This window comes from Apium graveolens, chromosome 9 (genome assembly GCF_009905375.1).
Source record: "Apium graveolens cultivar Ventura chromosome 9, ASM990537v1, whole genome shotgun sequence".
In the NCBI taxonomy this organism is placed as follows: domain Eukaryota; kingdom Viridiplantae; phylum Streptophyta; class Magnoliopsida; order Apiales; family Apiaceae; genus Apium; species Apium graveolens.
Genome location: NC_133655.1, coordinates 119079961 through 119091109, shown reverse-complemented (window position 1 = coordinate 119091109; position 11149 = coordinate 119079961). Strand labels below are relative to the sequence as shown.

Genomic DNA, 11149 nt, shown 5'->3' with positions numbered 1-11149 from the left:
ATTTACGGGATATCTTAGGGAAAGATTAAACATGATCAAGTTCTAAAGGGGTCAACAGAATTTAAACAAAAAAATTCTATCTAAGCAAGCATATAGCATGGTAATGAGATGGCAATATTATTATAAGGATAATCAAAGTGCAAATTAACATTAGTTCGAATGAAAGTGTGAATATAGTACAAACAAGAAATAAAGTGCGAATAAAGTCTTCCCGAAACAATCCGGGTACAAGGTAAGAAATGGAAATCAAAGTACTATTCATCAACGACACTGGAAATAAGTAGACTATATGATGGTCTAAGAGGGTGGTGGAGGAACAGGGGAACGGAGATGGCTAATCACTCGGCGAAGCTCGTCGGCAATGGTGGTAAGAGTGATCTAACTCTCTCTCTCTCTCTCTCTCTATCACGGTGTGGAATCATCAATGTCAATCGGTCCTCAGCCATTTGGATGATCTCCTCAAGCCTGGATATCAGTCGGGGTCGGTTGGGCTCATCATCAAAGTTCTCACTGTACAACTGGTCCACCCTACATTGAAGTTTCGCGTTCTCTCCTTCCAGTCGATCAACCATCATTACCACCTACTCGTAAATAAGGAATGGCATAGTAGTAGGGAATCCGGAAGTCGATGAGGATGATGCCTGTCAAACAGTTATGTATATATATGTGGTTATAAATAAATGGTTAGAAAACATATAGATTCTAACGTCCCAAAAACCCAAATGATCTAAGTTCATCCTATCCTCTCAATTCTTATCTTATATTCGTTTATCCTATGTTGTTCAGTGACTCAAATATGAGGCTCTGATTCCAACCTGTGACGGACCCATATTACTAACTAGCGGAAATATGCATAATATGGATTAAACAGCAAAGTACTATAAATAGATAGAATATTAAAGCTACAAGCCTTAACCACAATACCCCGAATCCACAGGAATGAGTTTGAACAACATCTAACATCTTTTAATATTACAGACCAAAATATCTTAAGTCAAATTACTACCAAGTTTTAAACCTAAAGTTTCTACCCATTAGGGAACCACTAGTTCCTTACCTGCTCCAACATCTGATGGTAGGCATACCGCGAGTCCCCATATGTCTTACGCGCGGTTTGCTTGAAAGGAACCATCTTCGGGTTTCACTGAAGGGATAACATCAATAACAAAATTAATGAGAAAAATGCTCAGCAAGTGAATGACAGTGTATAACAATTCATCATATGCTCGATAAAACAATAACAGAAGGTAAATAAATAATATGAAATCTCAAATAAAGGTTCAAGTCTTTAATAAGTGAATGGAATTGGAAATCTGCATGGCGCTATGAGCAATGAGGGGTGATCAGCCCATATCAAAGCTCCGAACCACATACCAATTGATTCATAACTATTGAGGATCCTCGACACACACTGGCCATATAAAACCATCAGGCTCCCCGCTACTGAGGTTTTGAAATTATAATAGTGACTAGCGCCTCAGTCTTATTGAAAAAATTACCATCCAATTCCTTTTAATCAATTTATTTCAATTCAAAGGGTTCTTGATCAAGGAAAAGATAACAAATGTATGTATTGTCAAGATTCAAGTGACAAGTTGTCTAAAATGAGGGAATGTTATTAAGATCAGGGTTCCCAAAAGAAATATTTCAAATTTATGAGGGGTTTAGGGTTCACATGATATATTAAGGGACTATTTGATAAGTGGATTTTATATCCACTTGGAATGCTTTATTACAAGCTTAAATTGGTGTTTTGGACTCAAGTTGTTGGTATTTTGATGTGTTTTTGTGTTATTGCATTTCAGGTATCAGTTATATGAAGAAAAGAGTTTTTAAAGGAAATATGATAAAAAGTGATCAGAATTGGAAGCCAAGGCCATTGTCCAATTGTAGAGAATCTCGTTAGCTTCGCGTGGGCAGTTGAATCTCCTAATTCTGACAAGTAGAACTCAAGTTTTGGCCAAAACAAGATTCATCAGAAATTTTCCCAGTCAGTAGCTGAGCAGAGCTGAGCGGCCGCTCAGGGCGCGGCTGATCGCTGATTTCGCTGAAAAAACCTTTTTTGAGTGGAATTTGATGATTTTAAGGGTCCAGGTCCACTAGGGGCGTATATATACTTAAAAAAAATGGTTTTCGTCATCCGGGAAGATTGGAATACCGAGGAGAAGACCTAGAAGCACAGAACAACTCCGAAAAAGAAGATCTTGTTTTCAACTTGTGATTCTTTGAATTAGTTATAACTTTGGATGCTCGTTTTTATTCTTGTTGAACCTAGATCTCGTTTATTCGTACTTTAATCATTATTCAGTTTATTAAGACCTTGTTTTATACCATGCTTTCATTGGAACCCATGGTGACGATGAGTTCGATTATGGGCTAATCGTTATCATGGGGTTCTAGCGGATTTACTTATGGATTTCAATAGTTATTTGTTTGATATCTTGGTGTGTGATGATTGATTGATATCCTGATATTGGTTGTGCTTATTCGTATTATGTGCGTAGCTAACATATAAGATAGCGTGTTAATCTCTATTGAAGTGACAGTGAATATAGAGGTTTAGAATTTGCCATGCTAGCATAGGTTCATGTATTGTATGCATGATTAGTAGGTAACTCTAACCGTTTTACTTGCCCTATGTAATCAAGATAGATAACTTATGCTTAAACCATTATGTTGTCAAATTCTATAGACATATAGAGTCTCAATATAATTGGTGCATATTCAGCTTCTATCTCATTTGTGGATGTCTGGTAGAGTGGTATTCGTGCAACGAAAGTTGGCGTTTATCAGTTTCGTGTTATCTGATTAGTATTATCACCATCACATGCTAAGGTTAAGAACAAAAAGGATATTGAATGAAGTATTTAATGAAGTTAGAATCTCATGTTTGTCATATATAGTAATTCAACCTCAATTCCCTTAGTTAATGTTATTTAGTATAATCTCTTAGTTTAATTAAAACCTAATTTGTTATTTGTCTTAGCATTGAGCGATAACCATACATTGTTGCATAGGTGCATAAATTGAACTTAACATAAACCAGTCTCTGTGGGAACGAATCTGATTTATATCGTATACTACTTGCGAACGCGTATACTTGCGTGAATATTAGCGCGTGTTTTCGCCCTAACAAGTTTTTGGCGCCGCTGCCGGGGACTCGGTGTTAATTTTTAGTTTATGTGCTTGTCATCAATGATCGTTAAAGTTCAGTGACTCGGATTCTTTTACTTTCACGGTTTATTTCTTTGTGTTTCAGGTACTCATTATAATGGGAGATCCAGCAGCACGAACGAAAGCCTTGATGGATTTTTCTCAACCCAAGATCAATGACATTCAATCTAGCATTATCCGGCCAGCTATCACAGTTAATGCCTTTGAGAACAAGCCTGGCATAATTCAATGGGTACAGACTTCAGTCCAGTTTGGGGGTTCTCCAACGGAATATCCCAATATGCACATTAGGGATTTCATTCAGATCTGCGGCACCTTCAAGTTCAACGGTATTTCTGAAGATGTTGTGAAGCTGAGACTGTTCCCATTCTCTCTGAGGGACAAGGCTAAGAGCTGGTTACACTCTCTACCAGCTGGTTCGATTACTACTTGGGAAGATCTTGCTCAGAAGTTTCTTACTAAATTCTTCCCTATGGCGAAGACAACTGCAATCAGGAATGCTCTTACTCAATTTGCGCAACAATCAGGAGAATCTTTATATGAAGCTTGGGAGCACTACAAGGAGATGCTTAGGAAGTGTCCTCGTCATGGAATGTCTGATTGGATGATCATCACTTGTTTTTATAATGGGTTGGGAGCACAGTCCAGACCCATGCTCGATGTAGCAGCAGGCGGAGCATTATGGGCAAAGACCTATAAGGAAGCTTACGATCTAATTGAACTGATGGCTGCTAATGAATATCAGTATCCAACCCAGAGATGTCCACAGGGCAAGGTAGCAGGAGTTCTTGAAGTGGATACAGCTACGGCTATCACTGCTCAACTAAAGGCGTTGTCTATGAAGATCGATTCTCTGGCTAACTATGGTGTTAAGCAGATAATTAGTGTTTGTGAGCTGTGTGCAGGTCTGTATACGATGGAATAATGCGCTATATCTAGTGACTCAGCTCAGTTTGTGAGCAACTTTCAGAGATCGTAGCAACCAGTTCCAGACAATTATCATCCTGATAACTGGAATCATCCTAACTTCAGCTGGAACAACAATCAGAATGCGATGCAACAGCCATTCCAACAGTTTGGAAATAAGCTGTTCAACCCTCCTGGTTTTCAGCAATAACTCCAACTTCAACAACAAACTCATGTTGCAGGTCTATCTTTGAATGAAAAATCTGAATTGGAGGAGTTGAGGCTTCTGTGCAAAAACCAGGCTCTTATATGCCAAAGCCAGGCTGTTTCTATCAAGACTCTGGAGAACCAAATAGGGAAAATTGATAATGCCTTATTGAATCGACCACCAGGAACGCTTTCTAGTGATACAAAAGCCAATCCAGGAAAGAGGGAAGTTGAAGAACATGTGAACGCCATCACCTTAAGGTCTGGAAAGGTCGCAAGCCCCCAAATTCAGCAAGATAAAGAGCCTGAAAAATCTCAAGATTCAGAAAATGCAGTTGTGGCTGAAGAAGATGTGCAGAAGGAAGTAAAGGTGGAACCAAGGAAGACTACTGTGGAACACACTCCTCCTGAGGGTAATACAGGGGAGAAACATATCTATCCTCCACCTCCTTTTCCAAAGAGGCTGCAGAAGAAAAATCCAAATAAGCAGTTTGAGAAGTTTTTGGAGGTGTTCAAGAAACTTCATATCAACATACCTTTCGTTGAAGCTCTTGAACAGATGCCTAGCTATGCGAGGTTTATGAAAGGTATTCTCTCTCGGAAAGTGAAGCTCGATGACTTAGAGACCATTGCTCTCACAGAGGAATGCAGTGTTGTGCTGCAACAGAAGTTGCCTCTGAAGCTTAAAGATCCTAGAAGCTTCACTATTCCTTGCACCATCGGAAACTTGTCGTTCGACAAGTGTTTATGTGATTTAGGAGCTAGCATCAATCTGATGCCCTTATCTATCTTCAAGAAGCTTGGTCTGCCTGATCTGAAACATTGCAACTAGCTGACCGTTCCATCGCTTATCCACGAGGTATAGTGGAGGATGTCTTGGTCAAGGTGGATAAACTCATCTTTCCTGCTGACTTTGTAATTCTTGATTTCGAGGAAGATAAGAAGATTCCCATTATCTTGGGAAGACCATTCTTGGCTACAGGCCGAACTATGATTGATGTGCAAAAAGGAGAGCTTTTGATGAAGGTTTACGATCAAAAGGTCACTTTTAATGTGTTCAAGGAAATAAAGTTACCCACAGCTAAAGAGGAGTGCTTTAAAGTAGAGTGGGTCGACTCTGTAGTAAATTCAGAGCTTGAGCAATTTCCAGAGTCAGAGACCTTAGAGAGATCCTTAATGGGGAAATCAGTTATTGATGATAAGGAAGGAGTAGAGCAACTGCAGGTTTTGAATGCACCTCCGTGGAAGAGGAAGTTAGATTTACCATGCGATTCTCTTGGGTTAGCAGAGCTGAAAATTTCTCAGGAGTGTTTTGAACCATTTATTCAAGAAGCTCCCATACTTGAGCTCAATCGAAAGCCAGATCACTTGAGTTATTCATTCTTAGGTGCACCCCCTGACAAGGGGTTGGGATATATCTTTGATGTTGTAGAGGGTAGCCGAACGGATCCTCCAGTGCCTATAGAGGGTTCTTCTCATGTGCAGCAGGTAGTTGATAGGACTGGTGTTGGTGATGAGCAGTACAGGCTAGTAATTAGGCGTATGGAGGCCATGCACGACATTCACCATCATTTTGCTGCAGATTTGACACATGCTTTCAGTACTGTTGTTTGAGACACTGGTGGCGAGGTTGATTGGCCACCTGATCCTCCACCCGACGAGGGTGATTCTCCCGCTAATTAGGTATGCCTGAAATCCTTATTATTACCTTCAATAAGGACATTGAAAATTTTAAGTTTGGGGGTGATAATGTAAGGATTAGTAGTGTGTGTGTCCATATAGATTCATATAGATTCATATTGCATGTTTAGTTGTAGTTCATTCATATTTTTGTACGATTGTTCATTTAGGACATATTTGTTTGTTTTTATGTGATTTCATATAGTTGCATTTGCATGCATATTTAGCATGATCCCTTAAGATGAACTATGATATTTAATAAGTTGATGTTGATTTCAGTGTGGTGATGACGAATAGAGGGATGTTTAAGTCTTAATGAATTGATTTGCATCCCAAAAACAAATATTTTCACAAAGTCTTATAGAGTTGCTTTTGATCTAGATCATGATTATACTTGTTTGTTGTTGAGATTTAATCACTTGGTTATATTTAGAATTTGTGATATTCTCGTAATGACGTAAAAACACTGATTTTTTTTATCTGGAGAAAAACTTGGATTTCATTACTAGTTGTTGTAAGGCTAGGCATCAAATGGCTAGTAGCCGGCTCATATTTTTATGAGTAGTCTAGGGTTGAATGAGATGAAGCGAAACGCACTCATTCAGAAATTGTTGAAAAAAAAGAAAAAAAGAAAAAAAGAAAAAAAAGAAAGAAAAAAGTATGTGTTTATGCATAATTGATCAAGAGTGAGCTCTTTAATACTCGAGTTATTAAGTTCTAGGGGACTTTGTGCCTAGTGACCTAAGGCTTTTATAGTCTGGGATCCGCTAACCTAACGCTCGCTACATGGGTATTATTGTATAAGTCTTTTGGGACTTCATTCATTGCACGGTCAAATAAGCATCTTTGCTATGTGTTCAATAATAGTGTGAATCTTTGTATAACTCTAGTAGAAAGGAGGTGTTGTGAGTCATAATGCGTTTATTGTCTATTCTGTTTATAAACTTTTGATTGTTTTGATGATAGATAAGTTATGGTTATTGATCTAGTATCGAGAGATATCTGTTAAGCATCCACACACACACATTTCTGGTTTGTGAGTTGGTTTGTGGGATTTATTCGAGCTCTGTTTAAAGTCATTGCATTCTTAGAGGCATTGACTTATTCATTTGGTTATGGTTATTCTGAGGGGATCGATTGCATTATTATTTAGTTGCATTCACGTAGTTACATTCATGCATTAGGTTTGTTCTGTAGTTTTGAGCCTGTGTATGCTTGAGGACAAGCATCGATTCAAGTTTGGGGGTGAGATAAGTGGATTTTATATCCACTTGGAATGCTTTATTACAAGCTTAAATTGGTGTTTTGGACTCAAGTTGTTGGTATTTTGATGTGTTTTTGTGTTATTGCATTTCAGGTATTAGTTATATGAAGAAAAGAGCTTTTAAAGGAAATATGATAAAAAGTGATCAGAATTGGAAGCCAAGGCCATTGTCAAGTTGTAGAGAATCTCGTTAGCTTCGCGTGGGCAGTTGAATCGCCTAATTCTGACGAGTAGAACTCAAGTTATGGCCAAAACAAGATTCATCAGAAATTTTCCCAGTCAGTAGCTGAGCGCCCGCTCAGCAGAGTTGAGCGGCCACCCAGGAGCTGAGCGGCCACCACGGAGCTGAGCGCCCGCTCAGGAGAGCTGAGCGCCCGCTCAGCTGCTCAGGGCGCGACTGATCGCTGATTTCGCTGAAAAAACCTTTTTTGAGTGGAATTTGACGATTTTAAGGGTCCAGGTCCACTAGGGGCGTATATATATTTAAAAAAAATGGTTTTCATCATCCGGGAAGATTCGGATACCAAGAAGAAGACCTAGAAGCACATAACAACTCCGAAAAAGAATATCTTGTTTTTAACTTGTAATTCTTTGAATTAGTTGTAACTTTGGATACTCGTTTTTATTCTTGTTGAACCTAGATCTCGTTTATTCGTACTTTAATCATTATTCAGTTTATTAAGACCTTGTTTTATACCATGCTTTCATTGGAACCCATGGTGACGATGAGTTCGATTATGGGCTAATCATTATCATGGGTAACTAGCGGATTTACTTATGGATTTCAATAGTTATTTGTTTGATATCTTGGTGTGTAGTGATTGATTGATATCCTAGTATTGGTTGTGCTTATTCGTCTTATGTATGTAGCTAACATATAAGATAGCGTGTTAATCTCTATTGAAGCGACAGTGAATATAGAGGTTTAGAATTTGCCATGCTAGCATAGGTTCATGTATTGTATGCATGATTAGTAGGTAACTCTAACCGTTTTACTTGCCCTATGTAATCAAGATAGATAAATTATGCTTAAACCGTTATGTTGTCAAATTCTATAGACATATAGGGTCTCAATATAATTGGTGCATGTTCAGCTTCTATCTCTTTTGTGGATGTCTGGTAGAGTGGTATTCGTGCAACGAAAGTTAGCGTATATCAGTTTCGTGTTATCTGATTAGTGTTATCACCATCACATGCTAAGGTTAAGAACAAAAAGGATATTGAATGAAGTATTTAATGAAGTTAGAATCCCATGTTTTTCATATATAGTAATTCAACCTCAATTCTCTTAGTTAATGTTATTTAGTATAATCTCTTAGTTTAATAAAAATCTAATTTGTTATTTGGCTTAGCATTGAGCGATAACCATACATTGTTGCATAGGTGCATAAATTGAACTTAACCTAAACCAGTCTCTGTGGGAACGAATCTGATTTATATCTTATACTACTTGTGAACGCGTATACTTGTGTGAATATTAGCGCGTGTTTTCGCCCTAACACTATTGTAGGGTATTCATGTGGGTATGAGGTAATATGTGATGAAAATGGGTCAATTCAAGTATTAAAGCGATTAACTAAATCCAAGGTCTAATCATTGGGTGATGTCAGGGACTATTTAATTCTATTAAAAATGTAGTCATGCATTCACAGGGTATTTAATCATAAGAAACAGAATTATAGAGGTAAGTTGAGAGTTCACTTGTGATAAGTGGTATTTTATACCACTTGGAACGTCTTATAATAGCTTGAATTGATGTCTTGAAATCAAGTATTTTGTGTATTTGATGCGTTTTTCTAGTGTTTGTGCATTTTAGGGTATTACCTGCGTTTGTGGAGAGATTTCATCAAGAATAAGCCTTAGTATGTGTTTGGCATTGCGAGTGGGAAGATAGGAGAAGAATGCAGCAAAGAATTGGAGCAAAATAGAGTATTTTCCAGAAAGTGTCTGAGCGCCCGCTTAGCTCTGCTGAGCGACCGCTCAGGAAGCTGAGCGCCCGCTCAGGATTGCTGAGCGGCCGCTCAGGGACATAAATTAAAATAATTATTTTTAGACTCCTAATTCTGTTGAGCTTCCGACTTCTGAGATAGCTGGGTTTTGTGGGACTCCTATATAAGTAGTTTTCAGAGACATTTCACGTGGTGTTGAATCGTGGTATCAATCGAGGAACAAGGAGATAAGGAAGAAGACCGTTTTAGCACATCGCAACGAAGTGGAAGCATAGTTTCTTGTGATTCTTTATTTCGTTGTAACAATGGATGCTATTTTTCTTTGCTTTAAACCTATTTACTCTTGTGACGTACTCTGGTTTAATATAAGTAGTTTATTTAGTTATTCCCGTGTGTTATTATCATGTTTTCATATGAACCCATGGTGACGATGAGTTCAATCATGGGCTAATCGTGATCATGGGGTCGTAACGGATTTTCTATGGAATTCTTTAGTTAGTTGTTTAATACCTTAGTGTGTGATGATTGTATGATATCTAGTATTGGTTGTGCTTATTCGTCTTATGTGCGTCGCGAACATATAAGATAGGGTGTTAATCTCTTGTGAAGCGACGGTGGATCTTGAGGTTTAGAACTTGCCATGCTAGTATAGGATCATGTATGTGTATGCATGATTAGTGGGTAACTCTAACCGTTTTACTTGCCCTGAGTAATCACAAGGAATAACTTGTGCTTAAATCGTTATGTTGTCAAATTCTGTAGACATATAGGGTCTCAACATAATTGATTCCTATTCAACTTCTATCTTATTTGTGGATGTTTGGTAGAATGGTATTAGTACAACGAAAGTTGGCTTTTATCAGTTTCGTGTTGTTCGATTAATGTCATCACCGTTACATGCTAAGGGTAATAACAATAACTATTGAAGGAAGTAGTAATGAAGTTGTGATCTCATGTGTGTTTAATATTGTTAATTCAAGTGTCAATTAAGTGTTTAATTCTCGTAGTTAATTGTAGTTAATAATTAGTTAATCAAATCTAAGTGTTATTGTCTTGACATTGAGAAGTAATTATACATTGGTGAGTAAGTGTTAATTGAACATAATTAGTCTGAGTCTCTGTGAAAACGAACTAGAAAGTATTCTATATAACTTGCGAACACGTATACTTGCGTGTATTATTAGCCCGTGTTTTCCGCCCTAACAAGTTTTTGGCGCCAGTAATCATGGGTGATCGTATAGTTCCGGCAGATCCAGCTCTTATGGACTTTTCTCGGCCTAAAATTGATGACATTTAGATAAGCATCCTTCATCCGGCTATTCAGGCTAACACTTTTGAAATCAAGCCGGGCACTATTCAGATGGTGCAGAATTCTGTTTCTTTCGGAGGTGCTGCTACAGAAGACCCCAACATGCACATCAGGAATTTTGTCGAGATCTGTAGTACTTTCAAATATAATGGTGTGACTGATGAGGCTATCAAGGTGAGGCTTTTCCCATTCTCACTGAGGGATAAAGCTAAGGACTGGTTACATTCTGAACCAACTGGGTCCATCACTACTTGGCAAGATCTTGCGTAAAAGTTTCTGGTGAATAACTATCCAATGGCGAAAACTGCGACTATGAGGAGTGCTCTTACTCAGTTTGCGCAGCAGCCTACAGAATCCATGTGCGAAGCTTGGGAGCGTTACAAGGAGATGTTGAGAAAGTGTCCACATCATGGTATGCCTGATTGGATTGTGATCACTGGTTTCTATAATAGTTTGGGGGTCCCAATCTCGGCCCATGCTCGATGCAGCAGCTGGAGGCGCCTTGTGGACCAGAAGCTATACTGAGGCTTATAATCTTATTGAGACTATGGCTGCAAATGAGCATCAAAACCCAACTCAAAGGATGATGCCTGGAAGGTAGCAGGTATTCTGGAAGTTGATGCAGCCACAGCTATTGCAGCGCAGCTCCAAGCGCTATCT

At 38.5% G+C, this 11149-nt stretch overlaps 2 non-coding genes across 2 annotated transcripts; both read right to left on the bottom strand.

The window, feature by feature from the left end:
- Nucleotides 1–3661: 3661 nt before the first annotated feature.
- On the bottom strand, nucleotides 3662–3768 carry LOC141688622 (small nucleolar RNA R71). The gene has a single exon (XR_012562055.1). It is a non-coding gene; the product is annotated as a small nucleolar RNA R71 (small nucleolar RNA).
- A 7030-nt stretch (nucleotides 3769–10798) lies between these two features.
- On the bottom strand, nucleotides 10799–10905 carry LOC141687571 (small nucleolar RNA R71). The gene has a single exon (XR_012561065.1). It is a non-coding gene; the product is annotated as a small nucleolar RNA R71 (small nucleolar RNA).
- Between the last annotated feature and the right edge of the window lie 244 nt (nucleotides 10906–11149).